Source organism: Ictalurus punctatus, chromosome 1, assembly GCF_001660625.3.
Source record: "Ictalurus punctatus breed USDA103 chromosome 1, Coco_2.0, whole genome shotgun sequence".
Lineage (NCBI taxonomy): Eukaryota > Metazoa > Chordata > Actinopteri > Siluriformes > Ictaluridae > Ictalurus > Ictalurus punctatus.
In genome coordinates this window covers 25,891,033-25,916,556 of record NC_030416.2, presented here as the reverse complement: position 1 = coordinate 25,916,556, position 25,524 = coordinate 25,891,033, and the positions used below count along the sequence as shown (strand labels likewise).

The 25,524-nt window shown below is 36.4% G+C and overlaps 1 protein-coding gene across 1 annotated transcript in view; it reads left to right on the top strand.

Annotated features, from left to right (window-relative positions):
• The first annotated feature begins 230 nt into the window (after positions 1-230).
• Positions 231-25,524, top strand: part of tsnare1 (T-SNARE Domain Containing 1) — a 149,673-nt gene continuing 124,379 nt past the window's right edge. Inside the window, exon 1 of the mRNA XM_017478041.2 lies at positions 231-330. The gene's annotated coding sequence lies outside the window, so the exon portion shown is untranslated. The remainder of the gene's footprint in view (positions 331-25,524) is intronic.

The window sequence follows — 25,524 nt, the reverse complement described above, 5'->3', positions numbered from 1 at the left end:
TTCCAAAATTGTTTCAAAACTGTATGAACCTATTTCTTTTAATGTTATAAATCCACAGATCCTGCACTCCTTTTATGATTATTCCATGAGAAATACTCTGGGCTAAATATGTCTTGTGAAATATGGCCTGTTACAGTTTGTCTACCCTTTTCTGCAGCAAACTACAAATCCCAGAATCCTCTGGTATAAACCATACCACATGTCTAATAAAGGGGAGCAGGTGGTATAGAGTCATGTGATGCTGTGAGTCTGGGCTGCTTCTGATTGCTGTTTCTTCGTCTGATGTGAATGCTAAGGCTAAGTGCTCTTTGAAGGAAAAAAAAAATAGAGGTAATGTTTGAGAAAGCTTTTTTCCTCTCTGCTCTTTCTTTGTCGTTGAATGAGATTATAGCATGGAGGAGGGGTAGAAAATGATGAAGGTTACAATGAGTGGAAGGGAGTAGGACATGGAGTATACTGTTCTATACAGTGTGTCTGTGTCTGTATGTGTGAGTGTGTACTAGAGCAGGCCTCATGTGACTGCAGTACCATGTTTACAGGACTGTGTAAATATCTTTGTTTAATAGTGTGTGTCCTCAGGGAGTGGGCCTTGCTGCAGTCTGTAAACAAGGTCTTGGTGCTTAGCATCACGAGCTGGTTTATTTATATCTCCTTCAGTTGGCAAGGCAAATCCCACAGAATCATATGTGTGCTGTGATTTGTCTATTAGTTAAGCACTGAAAGGACAATGAGTCTGTTGTGTATATATTTGTTTGTGCTTGATAAGATATTGTTTGGCCAGATTAACACTATCAGTAATTTTATCAATATAGAAATCTATACCAACAGTGATAAAGAAAACTACTTCTGCTAATATAGTAATTCTCAATTCATATGTGTGGCGGTCTGAGACAACCCATCAGATGCTATAACCTTGAAATCTTTAAAACAACCAAAATGCTGAAAAATCTGTCCAAATAATCAAAATGTTTTTGAATCTCTACTCTAAGAAAACATACATTTTCCAAAAGAATCTTTTTATTTAGGCTACTTTTAATCTTGCCTTTACATTCTGCCTACAAAAGCAATATCAGATAAGCAGTAAATGTAGTCAGTCTGCATAAAGATGTCTAAAATCTTGCTAGCTAAGTGTACTTTTCTCACACAGTGAATGTCTGGCTTTGGTCAACTTTGCTGACTCTCCTAACTCTCAAAATGACTGCAAATTATCCTGAAACAAAGAAGAGTGCTTACCCACACTCAGGCTTGGGGAGTAACGGAATAAATGTAATGACGTTATGTAATCAGGACACTAAAAAACAGTTTACTACAAAAAACAAAGTAATCAGATTACAGGTATATTTTGTTAAGAAAATGGGAATGCTATCAGGATTATAATTTTTTTCAAAATTTAAAACCAAAGAAATTAATCTTTTGACATGACCCAATATAGACGGCTGCTTGATTATATTTCTGGTTCTCTCTTGCCAGTCGTGGCTCACATGAGCAACCCCCTGGGCCATGTGCAAATAAATTTTGTGCAAAGTTAATTTGGTAGAAATGAACAGAAATTGTTCTCTGAAATGCTTTTGTTAGGGTGACCATACGTCCTCTTTTTCTGGGACATGGACTCTCTTTTTTTGGACCTTAAAAAGCGTCTAAATTTGAGAAAATGTCGGGATTTGGCCTTGGTTTCATTACGATGGGCTTATGGTCTAATACTGCATCATGTTTGCATTTCTTTAAGCCCTTTTTGTAATTCCCACCTTCTTGCACAGCAATTGGTCGATTATAAAAAGCTTTTAGCAACTATTGGCCAAATTCCAATTTGTTTTTAGATTTGTTAATGTTTTTGCACTTCACGGCCACCGTATATTTAACTTGTCACATCGCTTAGTCCTAAATTGCCCTGTCACAACTTTTTAAATGCAAGTCAAAGTACATTTACAAATCACTTATATTTAAATATTTATGTGGTGCTAGTAGTGAGTTTTTTTCTGTATATTAAAGTCTGAATTCATAGTAATACTGTTTTTACTGCCTGTACTTTTCAGAAATATATATATATATATTAGAAAATGTCATAATCTGACCATGTGAAGACAGCCACACATGTAACATGCATAACTATTACATCTCATGCTCATTTTTAATACAGGTATGTGCATTTGTTGATTTTGTCATTAATGTATGGACTGCATGTGCCAATAATGATCATCAGCTTTTTCTATTGAAATGCCCAATGTTAAACTGTGCTCTGTAATTACTATAATTCTCCATAGAGTTACCTGGAATTATTGGCACATCTCAATATATGTATTAAAGTCAGTGATATGTTTATTAAAGACATTTATATTTCCAGCATCAGTATGAATGAACAATAATACAATGAGCTATAACGCCTCATTAGTCTTGCTGGTTAATTGGTAGCTATTGAGATTTAGCTAAAGCAGTCTCAGGGCGTCGCCAGTTCACGTTCTTAAAGTAGGTATGGCTTTCTTTTTGAGATATGTAGCAGTCTCTTTATACCAAACATACTTATGAGCAGTTCTACCTTGGTCTTATCTGAACACAGCACCTGCTCTCAGTTTGCACTGTTCTATAAAAGTTGCTTTGTTATGGAAAGCTTTCTAGGTTGTTGGCATGAATGATGGAACAGAATGACTCCAGGATTTGTCTTTGCCAGCCTGATCATCTATCTCACTAGGCACAGGAACAAGATCCGTGTCTTGGCAGGCCTTTACCTATGCCAGTGGTTGCATAATGTACAAAATCTTTCAAATTATTGTACGTCTTTGTTGATTGATGATTGTTGTGGTTATTGGTTATATACATTTTTGATTTGTGAAGATCAGCAGTGGTTTGCTCGGTTTCTGTTGTATGTTTGGTGTTCTCATAGATTCCCTTTTTGTGCCATTTAAGCACCATGTGCTATTGTTTTGGTATTGGATTTAGTCCTGTGTCCAACCTAAATTTTGGTTTGTCCAAATAAATATCATGCTGATAACCTACACTTGTAGTCCTCCTCCTCATATTTAGCATATTATGTTAATTGTATGTTCTAATCCTGGTGGCAGATTCTAATGGGCACACATTTTCAAGAGATTTTCAAGATTGCATTTTTTAATGGCACATAGAAAATATTTGCATTTGGAAGTTTGAGTGAATTTGTGTCATGATGCTGTCAAATGTCTAAATGCTTCTACTATGTCTAGAGAAAGTATAAAGACATTACAGAAAAGGGTAGACTATTGCTGCCAAAAGCAATCAGACATCTTTCTTCTACCTCAATAAATGTGTTTCTACTTCAATAAATACGCTGGCAACACCAATGCTACACTCACAACATAAGATAAAATTGAAGATCCATCTGTCCATTGTTCAAGATCATTTTCTTGATAACCCTTTCCTTTTATGATGTTTCAACAAGAAGGTGATATAGTGGCCACATGCCTGAAACCAGTACATCATTAAGAATCTTTACTTAATTGCAATTAGTTGCTTGAACTGGTGTATAATTGGACAGTATTGTAGAGCTGACTACAGAGAAAAGCGAGACCTGGATTCAATTTGTGGGGTCAGTTGGACCTCCTGATAACAAGCCTGGCTGTTTGGAAGTGTAGGATTAATGGGTGGTCAGGACTTTAGAAAAAATTAAACTAATTTGGGCCCAACCAGATAGAGGATGAGGTCTGATACAAGTGTGTGACACTGCTTTTGGCAGGATGTGCTGCTTCACTAAGACCCTGCTGGCAAAGAGCCCTCATGACTAGACAGTGCTGATTCATCTCTGTGTTACTGGTTATGCTGCTGAGTGAAAATCAGAGAATGATTGTTAGGCAAAGGCCCAAGCAAGACAATTGGCCGTAAGCCAATGTAATCAATTACCTAAGAGAGTAGCCGCTGCCTGTTATTTATACCTCTTACCTGTTTTGCTTTCTGTGAAAGTTCAATATTATTTTTGATCAAATAATCTTCTCTTTAGTTCACAGTTTGGATTGACATATTTACTGAAACACTTAACAAAGTAATTGCAGAGTAATAATTAATACTACATATTTTGCCAAGAAAATTGTGTGCTATTGCATTTTGATCAGATTGCCTAGTTTAATAAATCTTAAATAAAAATAATTAAAATAATAATTAAAATAATTAAACGTGTTCAGTACCCTGTCCAGGGTGTATCCCTACTTGTGCCCGATGCTCCCTGGGATAGGCTCCACGTTTCCCTGTGACCCTGAAGAAAGGATATATAAGGAAGGTATAGAAGATGGATGGATGGACGGATGGAAAATGTTCAGTTAATTTATAGTATATACATATTCAATTAGTAAATTTGAGAGAAATAAATGACTTGATCAATTCATGTGAATTCACAATCAGGGAGGACAAAAAATACATATTATTTGGGATGGATGAACATGGTGCACTCAGTGCTAGTGTAATAGCATGTATAAGATGGCTTACTTTGGTGTGTCATCATCTGATAAGTGTCAAGAAGCTTGTTTGTAATCAGCTTATTTAGTAATCATGTCACATTGAAGCCACATTAAAGCCACACACGTACAAATCAGTTCCTTGTAAAATTAGTTCCCTCTGAGATACTCAGCTGGACTTATGTCATTGAAAAACAATGGTGTATTTTTTTTTTTTTTTTTTTTTTTTGTCTGGACAACAGTAAAACTTAATTTAATTAATAGTCATGTCAGTTATAATACAAATGCATGACTGTTTTCTTTCTCTCTTTCGGCTGCTCCCATCCGGGGTCATCACAGTGGATCATTCGTCCATATATATTGATTCAAGTTTTACGCCGGATGCCCTTATTCATGCAAACCTTACCATTTCCCGAGCTTGGGACCAGCAATGAGAATGCACCCCTGGTGGCTGGGTTCCCTGACCGGGAATTGCATACTATCCACTAGTCCACCAGGGATCCAATACAGATGTATGACTGACCATGCAAATTTAAACCGAATGGAATCATGCCAAATTAGGTGTGGATTATGATGAATAGTCAGAAGTAGGGATTACTAATGTGACTGAAGTTGAATTTTAATATTCATCAGTGGCCTCCATTCTTAAGCATGTGCTGCTCATGGGGCCCCTTGTTATGAATGTATACCAAGGTGTTTTTATGCTTAATGTTTTTATGTTTTCATACCTTACTAAGACACTTTATGTTTAGGGTCATTACAAAACTCCAAACTATATATGATTTAAAAAACAAACAAACAAACAAAAAACAGAATCCAGAATACCCACAAGATAATAGGAAGTGATAGTTCAGAGTAATGGACTCAAAACCTCACAGTGACCCTTATTCTTCAAAATTATATAGAAATGAGCACAAATTTAAGCTAATTGTGGGGTTGCACGATTATGGCCAAAATGATAATCCTGATTATTTTGATCAATATTGAGATCTCCATTATTTATTACGATTATTAATTGATTTTAGTGACAACATATTTTTATTGCACTTTCACATTTATTAAGTTTTCTCATGCCACAATATAACAAGTAGGCATGAGAAAACTTGAGCTTGTCAATTATGACAGAATTTAGGAACATAGTGTGAGTCATGACAAATTCATTTACCTTCTGATAAACTAAATTTAATATGTTCAGTTAATTTTACAGACTGTATGCAAAAAACAACCGTTAACCTGTTCCACCTTGTAAACAAATAAAATAAACCTCAATGTTCAGTATTTGAAGTCTGCTCCTCTTAAATATATTTAAAGCGACACTATTAGATATTTTCCACTGTCATGGTTCTGGGCTGGAGTCAGTTCTCAAACTGCTCTGTGTATATATCTGAATAATCTCATATGGGATGTGATTGGGTGAGTTCATTTACCCATCAGATGCAAGCAGCTTTAGTTTAATGGTGTTCATTAGGGATGTTCCGATCAGGATTTTTACAGCTGATACTGATCCAGATACCAATCTTTTTTTGTTTAAACTTTAATCGGGAGGTCTGTCATAAACAGTTAAATGTAAGATCTCTGGTAATGGTCACTGCTAATTGAGTTAAAATAATAGCAGTGAGAAATACTGTTGGTTAATTGATAAATAAACAAGCATCATATATTTATTTTTAAATATCTTAAAAACAATAGAGAGAGTCCTAATTAGAAGTAGACGAACACAAACATGATCCATACTAGGAAAAAGGCTAGTAGCTTTCTAAGGAAATAGCTAACAAAGCTTAATGTCAAATTGATATTAAATGCAACCCATAGTAATTAAACATTATTTAATTTCTCGTTTAATTTATATTTAATGAAGTTATTATATCTATTTTTAATATTAAATGATTTATTTATAGCTAAGTACATTTTCTGTTTTTACATTTTAGTAGTGTTATTTTTGTTTGTTTATCAGTTTTAGATGGGTTCCCCAGTACAGTGTCCATGTCTGCTGATAATATTTTGGGGCGATTAAATCAAAACATAGAAGCAGGAGTTGACTTTTCTAGTGATATCTGGCAACTGTGAGTTTAAATGAAGTGAATTAGAGTTAGTGAAGGAGAGCGGCAGTGTACTGTATGTTTACAGCCTGAACAGTTGCTACTGTTTATTATGATTGGTGAGGAATTTTTTAATGAAGAAGTTTTAATTAAACCCACCTTGTAGCGTTAGCATTATTGTTAATTTACTCTGCATGAAGATGCTGTGTCTACACGAGCAGGTGAAAGTTCGGGTCATTTTGCAGGATCAATAAAAGATGGCGGTTGTGAGATTGGGAAGTTGAAGCAGATGATGTACAGAGTTACTTGTCGTCATAATGGCTTCTCTGCAGTATTTACACACTTGTTCGGTTGACTGAGGAGGTGAAAAGCAGTGTGAAAGTAACTGTTGCTCGGTGTAGATGCATTTTGGAGTTGTAGTTTTTATTCCGATTGTATTATACAACTCAGAACAGGTCACTTGCACCAGTGCGAGTAAATATTTATTCACAGTCGCACAAAATACTTTTCAGTCACAAATGCGAGTGAAATGGGCGCACTGTAGAGCCCTGAGTTTATCTGCAAAGTTTTTACCTGTTCGGCGTGATGTTTAATGTCCCCAACAACCTCTGTAGTGCCATTTAGCATTATCGTGATTTCTCCTCGTGCAAAGTGCTGGAGCTCGAACCGAAGCTGGCAGCTCCAGCGCTTAAATGCTAACCCCATTTCAGGGTTTTGGCACTACAAAATAACGTCATCCATGCGCCACTCTATGGTGATAGGCTGTAAGTATAGGAAGTGCTTGATTTGATCTGCAGTGGAGTTTTAGCGGAGGACGAAATTTAAACGTTAATATCGCAGTCGATCATGTTCATTTAATCGTGGGCAGTCAAAATCATAATCGCGATCAATATTCGATTAATTGTGCAGCCTTTAGCTAATGGTACATGGAACTGTGTCTGATTCAGGAAAGTTTTGTAAGACAAGTCAGTACACAGGAGACTAGTGTTGATCTTCAGACTCTGGTGGTTATTGTGCGATTCAAGAATTTTCACAGCTTTTCACCAGTAGAAGCATAATTTTAAAAAGTCTTCAACAACTTACTCTAAGATGGAGATGCCAGCATCTGTACAGAGAAGGAGTTGAAGGGAGGGGGGAGAGATAATGGAGAAGCAGGCCTAGCCTGCTAGTAGGTCATCTCTAACCTTGGCATGTTCTGAGATCATACAGTGTTGTAAGACCATACCAAAACACTAAGTACTGAGAAATGACATTCAGCATTTTTAACATCGAGAGATATAAATTAACATAACACTTCAGCACATGGTCAAGTCAGCAGAAAGTAATTAAGCTAGTAATTAAAGGCAAGTATTTCCTTCATTGCCCCCATCTGATCACAAAGCAAGCTTAGTCAAGCTAAACCAAATATATGTAAGGTGAGGGCCAGTCACACCTACACATTCTAGACATAATTCTAGATGATCAAATCTTCTTTCAGTATACTATGCTTGGATAATTTTTGCTATAAGTACAATTTTGAAACTTACAGGACATCATTAGTTCAAATAGCAAGCATATAATAATGATCAGAACAATGATGGAGATAATAACCAAACCATTCTCAACATGTTACTCTAAATAAACTGTTTACATGCACCTCAAATTCAGTTTAAGGTCCATATTCCCTTTGCAGCCATATTTCAAATGTAATGTTTATATGCATACAGGATGGGTATTGGAATATTCTTGTATGCATGGTTATTGTAAGTATGCCTGAGGTGCCATTCCTAAATACCTAGCCTACAGCTAAGCATCTGTTACCACCCACAATTCCTTGTGGACTGAGCATGCGCATACATCACCTTTCAGTGGATTTTCTGAATAAGGTATTTACATGCAACAAATTTAAAACATGCATATTCCAGGGGTGAGAATCAGAATTTGCGAAATCGGAATATTGTCTTAATCTGAATCGGGCAATCGGATTGCAGTCTTTACATGACTCGATACTAATTAGAATATTGCAAAATTCCAATTAATATCAGAATAGAGATGTGCATGTAAACATAGTCATTGTGACCAATATCGTGTGTTCTTTTATTCATGTTTTGTTCTTAAGAATGTCCATGATATATTTTACGGTTGATGATATCGGTGCAACACTCAGGACCTATTAGTGAATGTTCCACCCCAACTTTACTGTGGTGTCTGATTTGGTGTAGAAATTCCAAGACCATATGGCATCAGCAGGCAAGAGTTTGTCATATTTAAAAAATATATATATAATAATAAATAAAAATATAGACAATAATGATGCTTTTGCAATCCTAAAACGAATAGCAATTTAAGCAAATGATCGATCAGCTGCATGCTCCCATCCACTAGTTAATTATTTACATCATATTCATAGAGCATGCCCTAATTATGTTTGTATACACCTAATTTACAAGAAATACACCCTAAGATATGCAGCTACTGTATACTGTAAGCCAATTAAAGGGAAACAATCAGCAGACCACAGTTAGAAATGTATTCATTTATTTTCAATAACCATTTTATCCCGATCAGGGTTGCACTGGATCCAGAGCAAATTCTGGCAACACTGGGTGCAAGGAGGAGGGTTTCACCAATTGTGGGACACCAGTGCATTTACACACACATTCACAGACATTTATACCTAGGAGCAATCTAGCAGGATTGAACTCAGGACCTGTGAGGTGGCAATGCTAAGAAAAGAAATTATTTAATGAATGTGATAAATAACAAAGGTGCTCGTTGGCTATAGACATGATTTTATGAATGGCAAACATTTGAAAGATTTATGGAAGCAACCAAAGACAGGATATTATGCAAAATAAAGTGAGCCTCCCCTGAATGACATTATACACCTGAACCTTTCCTTGTCCTAACAACATTCAAAACTATTATTATTATTATTATTATTATTATTATTATTATTATTATAATTATATATATTTAAATATATAGCTGCAATATTCTTGATGCATTCACCTTGACCTGTAGCATGTACCGGTATATCCATATGGCTTGATTGTGCTCAGCACCACTTTTCTCCTGTGTTAGTTTGGAGGGACTCATTGATTGTATCAGATTGGTTGCATAATTGATTGTAACTGGTTATTAACCTCCGAGAACTTTGTGGCCAGCAAAGCGCTGTGTGAGAACAGGCCTTAATCATTCACAAATGGCAGCCACTAATGAAATTAGTTCTGCACTACAACATTATTTGTTGGAGAAAGCATTGACAAGGGCATTCAATGTTGAAGTTTACTTTCCTGTGAAATTATTTTTCACTGCCCATTCTTATTACTTTTCTGAATTTAGATTAATAAAATATTCAATATAGTAATTAGTTTAGTAAGTATGATATTTTATGCAGCACAGCTACAGTGTGATTCAGTCAGGCTTCAATAAGCATTGGTGAACTTTTCAGTGCTTTCGAACCTGTGAAACATTTTGCCAAAACAGTGTACCTTGAGGCTGTTGTGGAAATTAGACAACACTTGCAGACTTGTCCTCTGAAGTTTCTGTAATAAAAAAGGTTTATTACAGAAAGATGGTTAGTACAGGATAGAATAAAGCAGGTTAGAATAATGAGAGTGCTCTAAAGTGCTTGTGCTGAACCACTACTATATATGAAACACCGAGCATAACACACTTCTGTGTACCGATAAGAAGCAGTTTGAGGCAGTTCAAACAGGCTTTGTTTTAGGGTCTTAGAAGATGTGCAGACGAACCTTGAACAGAAGAACATGTTTTTGTCTCTGTAAGCAGATAAACATTCTGTACTGATCTCAGTGACATGACATGGCCTTAGGTGTTTTTCCTCAGATGAACATGAACAGAACAAAATTATTACAAAGTAAAAATTAGTAATTTCCCTCACAAGGCTTAGAATGCACATTAGGTTTCCTACAGGTGCTCTGGTTAACTCCCCCAGTCCAAAGATATTAGTTGTAGTCAGATTGGCATCACTCAATTATCCGTTGTGTGTGTGTGTAAGTAAAAGTGGAATTTTTATCTCTCAAACACATATGTAGCACAGATGCTGCAAGAGTATAATGCAGTTAGTGCGTGTATTCACCTTGCAGATGAAGCTGGAAAGTTCAGTTCTGTGGTCTTAGGCTCCATCTACAGGTATACAGATATTTTTGAAAACATGTTTTTTACCCATACATTTCCCCTTTTTTGGTTATCTGCCAGTTCAGTCATCTGCCAATTCCCTGCAGATTCCTCACCTGATTCCTCTCCACTCTCATACAACAGCTACCTATCATGTACTTCCTCTAAGACAGGTGAAGCCAGCCAACTGCATAAAACACATGAGGAGCAGTGCTAATCCACATACATGAGCTCATAGATGCCCACGAGTGGCTAGTTTCACTGTGATTGACAGTGGAGGGTATGCCAGGAAAGTATTGCTCGCTTGGTTCATGGACACAGGATTCAAACTCTCAATCTCCAGACAATAGGACAAAAGCTTTTCTGATGCACCACAAGTGGCGCAACAGAAAAATGTTTGCCCCATCATCTGGAGATTGTGAGTTTGAATATCAGTGATACCTTCCATCCATTGCTGGGGGTCAAGAAAGCAAAATTGGCCTGTGTGGGAGGGAGCCATACTCTCTCACCCTGGTCAATCAGTTTGACATTAGCCAGTTATGGGTGTCTGTGAGGCCATGTAGGCAGATATGACCGATAGCATGTTCCTCTGAATGTGTTACGCTGCTCTGTGCAGTCCCTCCAGAATTTTGTGATTTTGCGATTGCAGAAATTAATGCAAAATCAAGCAAATTCCACAATATTAGGAGGACCTTGCAATCTTTCAAAATTCACAGAATTTCTACAGATTTTGGCCAAGATCTGGGCTATCATGTGACATCATCACAATGTAGCATTCAGCCAAAGCCCTCTTCGATTCATGTGCATCGAACATGAATATAGCTAAAAGGTCTCCTTTACCAACAAACATCACTGCGAAAACAACTGTGTAAAACAATTTCGTGCAATTACATTTTTCCAAATTCAATTAGTGTTCAGCAAAAAAAAAACCCCACAAAACCTCAACAAGTTGCATTGCAAAATGTGAAAAATGATGCGGCAAAATCAAGCATTTTTGGCCGCAACAATTAAAAAAAAATTCTGAAGAACTGTCTGTGGCTCTGCATGAACAGCAGTTTGAAAAGATGCGGAGGTTGGCTTCACAAGTCTCTGAGGAAGAATTTATTTGCCCCACTCTCCCTGGTTGGTAATTGTTATATGATGGGGCAGATTTAGCTTGTGACTGGATGTGAATTGGTGGTTGGGAAAGTCCACACTGGGTAAAAAAAATAAATTAAATGCAAGTACCAGCCTAGTCAGCAGTCCATACCTTGGAAGGTGTTTTCTCTTTGCTTTGTTTTCAGTGTCCCAAAATGCTGTTTTCATGTGGATGGGAAGCCAACACTCAGAGAAAACAACTATTTTTTCAGAAACATCTGTATACATGTGAATGTGCTGATTGTGACCAAGGAAGTTCTGGCAGTGTTAGGAATCTTGCACCAAAACCTCACATGAACTCTGCTATGATGAACATCTAAAACCAAAATGTCATCACTTTTTAGCATCATAGGCTTATTGTGAGAGAATCTTAATAATTTAATCTGACTTTCAGTTCATATCTGATATTTCACAGTCACAGAATATGACAAAGTTTTTATTAGCATCACCTTATACAGTGTGACATTTAATAAACTTATAAGACTGCTTTTATCACACAACATAAAGCAGCATTTAGGGATTATTTTGGGTCTTTCATCTAAACTGCTTGAGGCAGTGGCACTGGATTTCTTTAATGCACATGTAGAAATACAATTATAGTAATTTCAGGAACTTTACCACAAATAAATTATTTCATTCTGATCAGTTATGGCACCAGCAAGGAGAACTGTGGCAGTGAGCACTCAAACAAGGATAATGCCTGGGCACAGCAAAAAGGATTGAAGGATTCAAATGGATTTCTGAGGAATCTTCTATACTTCTGTGGAAGTGGCCTGATGGAATCCCATAATTAATGGCTTACCAAGGGAAAATGACTGCATACCAGATTTGTATGTAAATTCCAACATTTCTACCCTTTTCCCTATCATCGTTATCAGTGTTGTTTCTATAATTGATTTACAGAACCTTTCAGTGCTATTTGAAGAAACGGTGTTTATATGCATAACCTCTTATAAAGACTATTATTTGACACCAAACAGGGTTTCTGTACAATGATAAAATGCATGCGATTAAAGGAATTTTGCAACCTAGCATAATACAATTACATACGCTGAAAGCAGACATCCCATCTCTCCCAGAAGTTCCAGGAGTCTCCTGCATTGAAATAGCGGCTCCCTGATGCCTACAAATTATATCCCAGAAATCTCTTTTATTAATTTTTTTGTCCAGTTCATCCATCACTTCAGTTCAGTTTAGTGTCTGCAGCGCCATGGTAGAATGTCCAAATAAATAAAAAATAAGTACAAAACACACTTCACCCCAGACTACTCTAAAGTGGGTGTGGCGCAGTAGCCAGTGAAGCCACCTCCCTGAAATGAGTTTTTGCAGGTTGGGATGTCTGACGGCGTTTATGCAGTTTGCAAGAGTATCTAACTATAATGTAGTACTGAAATGATAACAAAGCAGCATGCCTCAGTAGATGTGATCTGTGATCTATTTACAGACTAACTGGTGAGTCAACTCCAACAGGGTTTAACTGAATATTTGTCCTGTATATGCAGATCATCTCTGTGGGAATTTAACATTGGTGATTTACCTTGTCATACTCGGTGTATAACTGGTGTAGTGTTTAACAAGCGGCTACACGTGACCTCTGCACTGAAGAGCCCTTTCTGGACTGGCTTAAATGTACAGGGGGTCCTGGGGTGCTCCTGTGTCTTTAGTTCCATACAGCAATGTCGATGTTTTTCTCAGGCCTCCTCTGACAGGCTGCATTACCTACTGTTTTTTTTTAATTTTTTATTTATTTATTTATTTTAACCAAACTCGGTGTTCGTCTGATCATTTTAGACCTGTCTGGATGCAAATGTCTGTTATTTTCTATGCAGGTTTTACCCTGCATGTGGGGGGTGGGGGGTTCCTGTTGCCACTTGCTGCTACTTTAACTGCTGCTATTTGCCAAATTCAGCAAATGTAGCACCTATATTAGTAACCCTCCCCCACATATTAAACACTTCCCAAGTAACAAAATGAAAAATGGATGCTTCTTCTATACTTTTTGATTATTGTTGTTTTATTGTATTTTCAAATCAGTGCTGCAGCTTTGGGTCACCCCAAACTAAAATAAGAGCCAAGGTCTCTTCTTTACTCCAGTGGCTCTTCGACCACATGGACACCATGTTGTGAATGGAGCGTGATTGTATTACCCCATGGTGCAAACCTCTGGGTTTGCAGAATATACAACCCGCTAGAAACTCACTCATCCTGGGGTAATTTTATTGTTGTCCGTATGTAAGATTTTTAACACGAGGAGACGTGTAAAAAATTATTTGCTGATGTTCCCTGATAAATCAATCCAAACCGAATAGACTTAAGGACTCCTTCCTTGGCGTTTTAGATAAAATCCTGTCATTTCAAGCATTAACAATTTCAAATTGTATTATTCTGACAGCTGGGTTGCTGTCTGTGTGGAGTCTCACATGTTCTCCCCATGTCCCCATGGGTTTCCTCTGGGATCTTCAGTTTCCTCCCATCATCCAAATGCCAGCCGATGGGTGGACTGGCATGCGCCAGTCTCTCTGATACTTGGGCGAAACTCTCTCTCTCTCTCTCTCTCTCTCTCTCTCTCTCGCTCTCCCTCTCTCTCTCTTTCTCTCTCTCTCTCTTTCTCTCTCTCTTTCATACTTGGTAGTAACTGTTAAATAAATGTCTCCTAACAAAAAAAACTTCCCATCATCAATGATTACAGGTTTTTCTTTGTTAAACAACAACATGCTTTTTAAATCCATTACTAGTCTTAGAGTATCTGCCATTCCTGTCCCTGTAAATGAGCTGTTACTATAGAAACAATAACGTATTACAGTGAGCACATTAATATTAACCTATCATTCCTGTTATGGCTGAAACTACTGTCAGTCATGCTGTTATACAAATATAATGCACACCAATCAGATTTGAGAGTTTAATCAATCTTTGGTATAATTATTTTAAGGAACTCATATAAGGCATTAATTAATGTCTTATTATTGTAACTGACTCGGTTACAATATTATAGTGCATGAAAAAGCCTTAGCCATTAGGAAGCAAGCAAGCCAAACAGTTTGTTAATGAGAGACGCTACATTCTGTTCACCTGCAAATTATTTTCCAAATAGGATGAAATAATGTGAATTTATACATTGGCTCATATGACAAGCTCTATTCAAGCTCTGCATAAAAAAACTGTTGGAGCACATTGAAAATGAAAATGAGTCGACATAGTCTGTCACAGTGAGTCCAACTGGTGATAGATTTCAGAAAAGTCTGTAATGATGCTACACTGGGCTTGGAAATATCACCATGGGTTATATATAATATTAATTAGACAGGTCTACTGATACATGAATGTCTAATGTCCACAACACCAGAGGACAAAGTTGCATGCAGCTACAATTCCAGGCTAATCATTCTACTGTATCATTCCCTTCTGGTTGCACGGAGGAGCTTTGGCTGCTGAAATCAACTGGCATGTCAAATCCACTAGAGATGGCATGGTTTATCTGGGTCACTCTGACTGTGCTGGTGGTTGTGACAAAAAAAAATCTGATTCTAAAGATCTAAAACCGGGGTTAATCATTATGGATTTTTTTTTTTTGTGACTTAGTTTGCCTGAATCAAGCTCCAAATTATCCTGGGTTCTTTAGCATATCATAAAGTGACACTTTCTCAAGAAATGTATACATCTCTTTTACATGTATTTAAAGGTAACATTCTTTTTGTTATAATCTTCTGATGGTTTAGGGACTACTGTAGGATGGGTTAGAGAAAAAACATGATTCATACAAAACTCATGGTACCATCTGCCATATAGTGGAGCATATCAGCTCACAGCATAACCATTAGTGACTTCGTAGCCTGAACGAATATCGTGTTGAACTATTTATAGCTGTCAGTTAATAATTTTTTTTCTAAAATCCACATATGGGTTTTTCTGCAACTACAAGCATTTAAGTCCCAGCAGTGAAATTTTATGTTAAGCTTTGTCATAGTATGCTTGATAAATATAAAACACAGTGCCATTACACACCTTGACATAAAAAAATAATTACTGATCAATGTGATTAAAAAAAATAAAAATAAAAAATGAAGCATGTATAGGCCCTTATCCAGGCATCATCCAAGATTGATACTGAGATTGGGCTGGGTACACGAATGTAATGTTGTGGTGAGATGCTGTTTGTGTTATGGGTTTGTGTTCGTGTAGTAGTATTAATATTCGTTCCACATCAACTTTAGGCCATAATATTTTTGAAACATGAAAATCAGTTCTACTCTCTTTATCAGTTCTACCTCTACTATCTTTGACACATGTAATACCTTCTGCTTTTGTCTGTTACTGTTGTTCTCTACACTAGCCTGTTGTTAAAGTTAAATTAACGTGTACCATTAACATTGTGTCCTTAACAACACCAGATGTCATTACCGTAGCAATGATTTATTTTAATTATTATTCAGATTTTTATTTGCAAAAATGATTTTAACATTTAATTAGAGATGATTTACACATTTGAATAAAAAGCAAAATATTTTATCTTTTGTGTGTATGAAAACATTTGCCATCAAAGTTTACTGTCTAAATTTTACATGGCATAGAGAAAACCATGAAATTTCCCATTTTTAAAAAATCTTTTAATATTAGTATTTACAAAGTTGCACAAACGTTGACATTTTTTTTCATAGAAGTTTGTTTATATATATATATATATATATATATATATATATATATATATATATATATATATATATATATATATATATATAATAATTATTTATATAATTTTATATATATATATAAAATTATATAAATAATTTTATATATTTATTTATATATATATATATATATATATATATATATATATATATATATATATAAACAAACTTCTATGAAAAAAAATGTCAACGTTTGTGCAACTTTGTAAATTTTACATGGCATAGAGAAAACCATGAAATTTCCCATTTTTAAAAAATCTTTTAATATTAGTATTTACAAAGTTGCACAAACGTTGACATTTTTTTTCATAGAAGTTTGTTTATATATATATATATATATATATATATATATATATATATATATATATATATATATATATATATATATATATATATATATATATATAATAATTATTTATATAATTTTATATATATATATAAAATTATATAAATAATTTTATATATATATATATATATAATATACAGTGAGGGGAAAAAAGTATTTGATCCAGTATTTGATCCATTTGATTCAGTTTGGTGGAGTCAAAAGTGACTGTCGTTGCAGAAGCACCCACATAGGACTTGCACTTCAGAGTGGAAATTGACATTTTTCTATACTTGTTGACATTCAGTAATGATCTCTGAAGTCTTAGATTTATGAAATCTTGATAAACCATTTTTAATGAAAAGGAATTCATTATTGCAAGTGTATTTTTGATCCTAGGCACTGCAATGACATTGTGTTTATGATTCCCTAAATGTGTGACTTCATGCATTTTAGCTTACACATAGGGTTTGGGCTAGGTACATGGGGATGAGTATATTGGATTGTGGGAAACCCATCACCAGGAAGCAGTTGCTGCAGGGGGAAACATATGTGACAGTTGGAGAGAACCAGAAGGCTGCAACATGGATGTCCAGTAGGCCATCTGTCCTCAACCCTGACTGAAGCCAGGCAGTACTCAAAGAAACTCTCTCAAACTCCAACCCTAAAGCAGCTTTAAAATCCCTTAGGGAGAATTCCATAGCCATGTTCAGCACAGATGAGTGAGACTGGCTGCCACAGTGGCTTTAGCCATATGCGAATGGATACATATACATGGCATTACTTCATGCACTGCTGTGTGTTAGGAGTTGGCATGTTTTAAAGGGAGAAAGCATGGCTAATTTCCGCTTTAATTAAAAGGTAGAAGCCCAATCCAGAAGCTATTGTCTGATCTGAATTTTATGTACACACACATACACACGCCATTCAACATGCACTCAAAGATGTCCAAAACCACTTGCATACTATATTCTAAAAGTACATTTTGTGTTCAAATATTTTAATTCACTATTTTGGCCAGGATTGCAGTGGATAAGATAACAGCTGAGTTTTCTCCTTTAATGCCTAATGAGGTTGGAGAATGGCATGGGGTCTGAGACCATTCCTCCATACAGAATCTCTCCAGATCCTTCAAACGCTGGTGGACTCTCCTCTGCAGTTCACCCCACAGGTTTTCTATGGGTTTCAAGTCAGGGGACTAAGAGGACCTTGATTTTGTGTTTAGAAAACCATTTTTGTGTTGATTTTAATGTATGTTTTGGATCATTATCCTGCTGGAAGATCATACCACGGCCCATTTTGAACTTTCTGTCAGAGGCAGTCAGGTTTTCATTTAATATCTGTTGATATTTGATGGAGTCCATGATGCCATCTATCCTAACAAAATGTCCAGGTCCTCTTGCAGAAAAATAGCCCCAAAAGATTAAAGAGCCACCACCATAATTAACCATGGGCATGAGGTACTTTTTCATATGGCTATGTCTCTGTGTGCACCAAAACCACCTCTGGTGTTTATTGGCAAAAAACTTTTTGGTTTCATCTGACCATAGAACCCGATCCCATTTGAAGTTCCAGTAGTGTCTGGCAAACTGAAGACGTTTGAGTTTGTTTTTGGATAAGAGTAGAGGCTTTTTTCTTGAGACCTTTCTAAAAAATTGTGGTGATGTAGGTGACTTCAGATTGTAGTTTTGGAGACTTTCTGACCCCAGGATGCAACTAACTTCAACAATTCTCCAGCTATGATCCTTAGAGATTTTTTGGCCTCTCGAACCATCCTCTTCACAGTGCACTGAGGCAATATACACACACGTCCAATTCCAGGTTGATTAATAACATTTCCAGTTGACTGGAACTTCTTTATTATTGCACTGATGGTGGAAATGGGCATTTTCAATGCTTGTGCTATTTTCTTATAGTCACTTCCCATTTTGTGACACCCGACAACCATTTGCCACACATCACAGCTGTATTCCTTGGTCTTGCCAATTGTTATGAATGTCTAAGGGAATTTGGCATATGTGTTACCTTATACTTATACCCCTGTGAAACAGGAAGTCATGGTTGAACATTTTCCTGTTTATAGTCACCCAGGTGTACTAAAAAAATATATATATATTGATGGGAATATGCTTCAAATATATTTTTCTCACATGAATTCATTGGGGTGCCGATAATTGTTGAACACCTATTTTTAACAAAGATATATTTTTTGGATAAACCTGTTGTTTGATTGCAGTTGTTTTAACAAAAGATCAAATGGATCAAACAATAAACACAATTTTTCACAGCCTTCTTTGCTCATATTTACGAAGGGTTTCAATTTTACTTGAAGGCACTGTAGCTAAGCTTTCTGGTCAAAAACTTCACAAAACTATTGACAGTTTTTGGTGCTTATAACAGGTGGCCCACCACCAGAGGTAAACTGCTCATACTAAGCCAAGGTGAAAAATAGTAATTAAAAATGTACATTATTTTTCATTTGACATGGATTGTTCCTGCTACTAAATATGCATTTAAATGTGAACTGAATAATACTTACAAGATAATATTAATAATCACAATTTTTTTTTTTTTCTTCCCCTTTCTGATTTGTTGTGGTCCACCTTCGATGAAGTTACTGTACTAGGTGGAAGATGTAGTCATTTATGTCCCATGACTAGCAGCAGTGGCATTACTTTCATTGGTTACAAATCAGACAGTGGTGACTAATGATATAATTTGTCATTCATTTAGATAGAATACTTAATATTTTTCAGTGCCATGCTAATGAATAAGTATATGATTACAGAGTTCAGCGGCATAACTGACTTTGTTATTGTAATATAATTAATGGCACATTCATAGATATCCAAAACCTGTTACATTAAAATAAACAAATAAATGAATAATGAAAATATGAATAAATGAAATAACCAATCAATCAATCAGTTAATTAATTAAATCTCTTATTTTATACATCACTGAGGATTGACTTAAATGGGTGGCAGATCACCTCTTTCCTTTCAAGCAAATGAAATCAAGGTCCTTTCTTCTCTGCCAATTGAAGGTTACTGTGCATTCTGAATTCTCCTCTCACCATGCAGACAGACTGTGTTTTAAATTTTATTGATGTTCATGTGTCTGACCGTCTGTCCAATCTATAAATCTGCTTCCCACTGACAGTGATGTAAAAATAAGAGACTGTCTTTGCCTCCTCCCAGGAGGTGTTTTTGCCTGAATCAGCTCTGTAGTGAGAGTCTTGCCCTTCAGGTGATTCCCAGATAGCAATAAGAGCTGGCTCAGTTTAGAACCACCTTCATTTGGTCCTGAACTCATCTGAATCTGGCTTTCTGAACACTTCCACAGCTCAGCCTTTATAAGTCTTTATCTTACAGTTGGGCCACATTAATCTAAGTATTAATATAAACATTATGTAAGTTTTGGTTGATTTTTGGACTTGTTTAGATTTTTTATTTTATATATATATATATATATATATATATATATATATATATATATATATATATATATATATATATATATATATATTATACACATATTATGCACACACACACACACCGTTGGGACACTTTTGGTCAACAATACACCTACCAATGCCATAGTTAACCCTTATCTACCAAATCTATATGATGTGCAAATGGGCTAGAAGCTTCTATTAGCTGGTGGTTTAAATAAGGTTACTAATTCAGCATGATCAAATTCCCAGAGATTTTTCCCCAAATGGAATCATTTAATGGCTTTTTATTAAAATTGTATATTATTTTAAATATTACAATGCATTTAACAGTGAAAGTTGTTGGGATTTTAATGCATTAAGATTTAAACAGGAAGTGTATATGATATTTTGAGTTTTGGGACATCGGCTGGTTTTGGACTAATTTTACTGAACATTGGGCTGCTTTAGTCAAGCAGAAAAAGTTTAGGGTCTATGAAATCCATCAGGTAGTTGTTAGTTCTGCATTTAATACAGAAAGTCACATTTAACACTTGTAGTTTCATGATTTTGTTCAAATATTGAACTACAGGGTGGCAGGCTATAAATCACATTTTCTTTGTTTTCCTATTTACTTAGTGTTAATATGGTGCTTGTTTTAATTTAGTGCTTGGTTGTCATATTTATCAAACACAGTACTTCATAGCAGCTGCATCTTAATGACGCATTAATAAAATATACATTTCATCAGAATATTTAGCTCACAATCAGTACATAACTACTGTGTGGATTTGATGCATGTCAGTACTGAAGAACAAATTATCCTACTTTATCTTAAATAGCATAAAATCAGCTAGAAACATTCAGACACACCTTTTTACTAATATGATCAGATATTAGCACAATAATCTTAATGATTTTATCTACTAGGTGTATTCTGTTAAAATATTCTGTACATGAGAATTCATGGACTAGAGAAAAACGTATAGCAGATCATTCCCTGACTGAAGTCTGTTCTGTTTCGTGTATGCCCATGTCTCTTGTTACTCTCAAATTATTTCAAAAATTGTGCAGAGCTATCTTTAGTTCCTGCTTTGATAGGAATTCACTGCAGAAGAGAGTCCAAGATTGAGCATGAGATTATAGTTAGATCTGACTTCTTGTGTTTTGTCATCATTACCAAGTCTGTTACACTGGCTTGCTTGTTATTGTGCCAAAGTTTGTTTTTATTGGAGGTGTGTGCGTGCGTGTGTCGGGTATAGCTGCATGAATTGAATACAAAACTTGAAACACAACCACATCTCAGTGTTCTCTCTGAATAATTATTGTGGGGTGACTCATGAATGGTGCCAATGCAGTTTGATTGTGTAAATGGTGCTTTTTAAGGCTTGACGGAGCATTCATAAGATCTCTGTTACAAGTCTCAAACGTCTCCTCTAGCCTGTTTTTAAGGAAGCCTGCTGTATCATTCAGATGTTTTAATGTTTGTGTGGTCATCGTGCATGCTAAAAATGACTTTATTAATGAGTCCTTATTAATCACGTACATTAGAGCACAGTGAAATTATTTTCTTCGCATACCCCAACATGTTATGAAGCTCAGGTCAGAGCGCAGGGCCAGCCATGATACAGTGCCCCTGGAGCAGAGAGAGGGCCCAACAGTGGCAGCTTGGCAGTGCTGGGGCTTGAACCCCCAACCTTCTGATCAGTAACCCAGACCCTTAACCGCTAAGCCACCACTGCCGTATGGGTAAAGGAGGCTGGTTTGTTTTTCAAAGAGAGTTGGGTGATTTGTATCCTGAAATATGCCTACATTTAAAAGAAAATAATAATTTGTTGCTCAACAGGGTCTCACACTGACAAATTTATAACAATTTAGACAAATCGTATTGTTTGGAAACATTATGAAGGTTAAGGTATAGGTCTAGGGAATGGTTAATGTTTGAAATTGAACAAAATCCAACAACTGTTTTATTGAAATTCTTACCACTTGTAGGGAAAAAATAGCTTTTCCTTTTGTTAGATTGAGTTCAAAATGGGGAAATGTACAAATTTAATATTTCAACAGCTGATCAACTATTCATTCACAGATAAGTTTAAGTTAATGTCTAGCTGGGATATTAATCCCATGGCCACCGGTAATAATATCCTGATGTTAAACACGAATTATGAGCACAGTAACAAGATCAGAAAATTTAAGACAATAAATCATAAATATAGACGAGACACTTTCTATTAAAATCAGAAGAGACTTTATTAAACTACTTTAATATACAGACTAATTTAACACACAAACAAAGGGGGTGAAAATATCTTTGATGGAGAATGAATGGCTGCCTAATTTGACACCGTATGCAATTAATCTCATTTTAACTCCATTCTAGAAGGGCTCTATTAAATACACCAGTTCGACTGTGACCTCGAGGTGCTTGCGTTGACGTTGCTCTAGATTGGGGATTCCCTTGGAACGCCATGATGTAGAAGGGATTTCGATTGGTGGGGATTCATCAGCGGTCTGGTTGCTTTTGAGCAGCATCTAGCAAGACCAATCAGAATGGTGAATGGAGAGGAGTCTTGTAGGTGGCCTGCCTGAGGAGCTCGGCAGTGGTCCTTCTGGTTCTTTCCCGACTAGAGTTAGGAAGCTTTGCAGGAACCGGCTTGCATAGACGTTGATTGCAGAGTACTCTTGCAGGTGTTAGTTGTAAAGAGAATTCCTGAAGATGTTGATTGGAGAACTTCTGCAGCTGTTGGTTGAAGCGGACTCCTGAAGATGTTGATTAGGGAGTACATTTTGAAAGTGCTGCTAGAAGAGAACTCATTGTTTCCATGGTGTCTAAGGGTTTTAACTTTTCCGAGCTGGGAAGAACACAAAAGGCTTTGCTCCAATCACCATGAAGATAGGGTGGGGTTTAGCTCCGTTCTCCGCCCATGATATTACTCAGTCCATGGTCTTTGTGGTCACATAATTTCATGCCTTCTCTTTTTCCTTTATAGAGTGTGGATCAAACTTTTAGTCCCAACTGTTGGTACCTACACCTAACAACATTCTCATTACTCTCATCTTTCAGCAAAACACTCAAGGAACACACACACTAAATAAGACACACATGTTGGCCATTGTTAACACATTACTAATAATTAATCACACACTTATATCCATAATCAATCATTCTCCGGAATGTTAAACAATCAGATGTCTACATGCAAATTTGTGGTTATAAGCATGATAATTACAGGTTAACATGTAGAATAAAATGGGCAACATCAATTGTTATTGTATTATTCTTGCGGTCCTTGGTCTTTTTGAATATATGAGGTGTCCTGATGCAGTTGGTGTGATAAAGACTGTGATAACGAAGGTGAACTGGGTAAGAGAACAAAAGGGCCTTGCCTGTGTCTTGCCTGTTTGGGTGAGTCACCCCCCTTTTCCCAAAGTGATCAGCTGAGGGACAGGCTGTCATCTTGTAGGCCAGTCACCATGTCTCGGCCAGTGGCCTAGAACAATGAGTTTTAAGAGAGGTTTGCTAATCTGTGAGGGATCATCCATTGTTCACAGGATAGTGGGAACCCAGAAATGAGCCATGAGCTGTAATTGGCTTGGTGCCTCAAAGTCTGCACACAGGGGTTCATGATTTAAGGCTCATGTGAAGGGGTGATCTTGGGGCTTATCTTATGCTTATGATCTTGAGCACTTGTGCATGCGAGGTCCTACACACTTTTGGGGCATGTTGTGTATAAAAGCCCTAAGCAGCCATGCATTATTTTTTTGTTTTGTTTTCTAGTGATCATGACTTAATTTTCTTGTGATCTCCATAATAAATTTTTTTTTCTCAATGTAGTTTTATCACAAGAAAATCTCGTGCCTTGTGAATGGGACTGGTGTTGCATGCAAGTTGCTGTCTTTGCCATCGCCATCATAAATGTAATAATTGCCCGCTGTAGAGATGGTCTTTATATCTGCATTAAGAGAACTGGGCATTCCCTTCTCAAGTGTCGGACACTAACGTGGAAGTTGTCAATCACTGACAGACATAGAGCTGTTTCTGCTTGAGTGAGTCCCTGATTAAAGTACACATTAATTTGTTCATCCATGATGCTGCGGGATTGTGCTAAGCTTTTGATTGTCATGATAACAAGAAAACAACTTTTATTATGTGAAGTTCATGAGAAAATTAAATCGAGATCATGAGAAAACAAGAAGGAAAGAAAAAAATATATATATACATGGCCACTTGGGGCTTCTGTAATTGTGTGAGAGGAAATGTACCGAATACAACATTGTTTACTTTACTAATGTAACCCTATGATGTTTGAAAAGGTGCAATAATAGGATTACAACCTCAGTAATCATATTATTGCTCTCTGGGAAAACTCACTGGATGTTGCTGCTGCTAAATTATGGAAAATGGCTAAACCTGATCTCTACTTTTAAGAAAACATACATATATATTTAAATATATTAAAATAGTTTAATATATTTAGTGTTTACAAAACTTGCCTCACACCTCCGGGATTGGGGGTTCAAATCCTGCCTCCACCCTGTGTGCGTGGGATTTGCATGTTCTCCCTGTGCTTTGGGGGTTTCCTCAACCAGTCCAAAGATATGCAGTGTAGGCTTATTGACATTACCAAACTGTCCACAGTGTGTGATTGTGTGTGCGTTTGTACCCTCTGATGGGTTGTTTTGGTGCCCTGGGATAGGCTCCAGGCTCCCCTGCGATTCTGTGAAGGATAAGCAGCACGGAAAATGGATGGATGGATGGATGGATGTTAACCCTTTTACACTTCACAACTTTAATTGCACAGGGGTTCACACTACATGATTCAATGCTGAGACAATTAAACCTGCATGAAAATAAAGCCTCAGCAGTCACTCACTGCTTGAGAAAACAGTGTCACAGAGCAGCTCATATTACATGAGCAGTCACAGAGCACCAAATTTAGTTGGTGACTCGGAAATCTTGTAGCGTGTACTAGACTTTAGGAGCAAGTTTAACAAATACAGTAGTAAATGTCTAATGTCAGTCCTTCTAAAAATGTGTTAGCTTTGTGTGCTTTTCTCTCATGGTGAACAACGTGCTTTGAATGATGAGTTGTTGCATAGCTGTGCCATTGCAACATTGCTTAATCAATTCAGTACAGATACTGACTCTCAAAATGCCATTATATTATCAAAACAGAGAAGAATTTACTGCTATAACTTTATTTGTGATTGAGATGTGCAAAAGGGAAACATTTCAGTTCTGGAAAGTTTTCAGAACTACAGTTTTGTCAAACCATATCTTCATGGACCTCACTTTGTGCACAGCGACACTGTCATGCTGGGGCAGGTTTCAGCCCCTATAGTTCCAATGAAGGGAAATCTT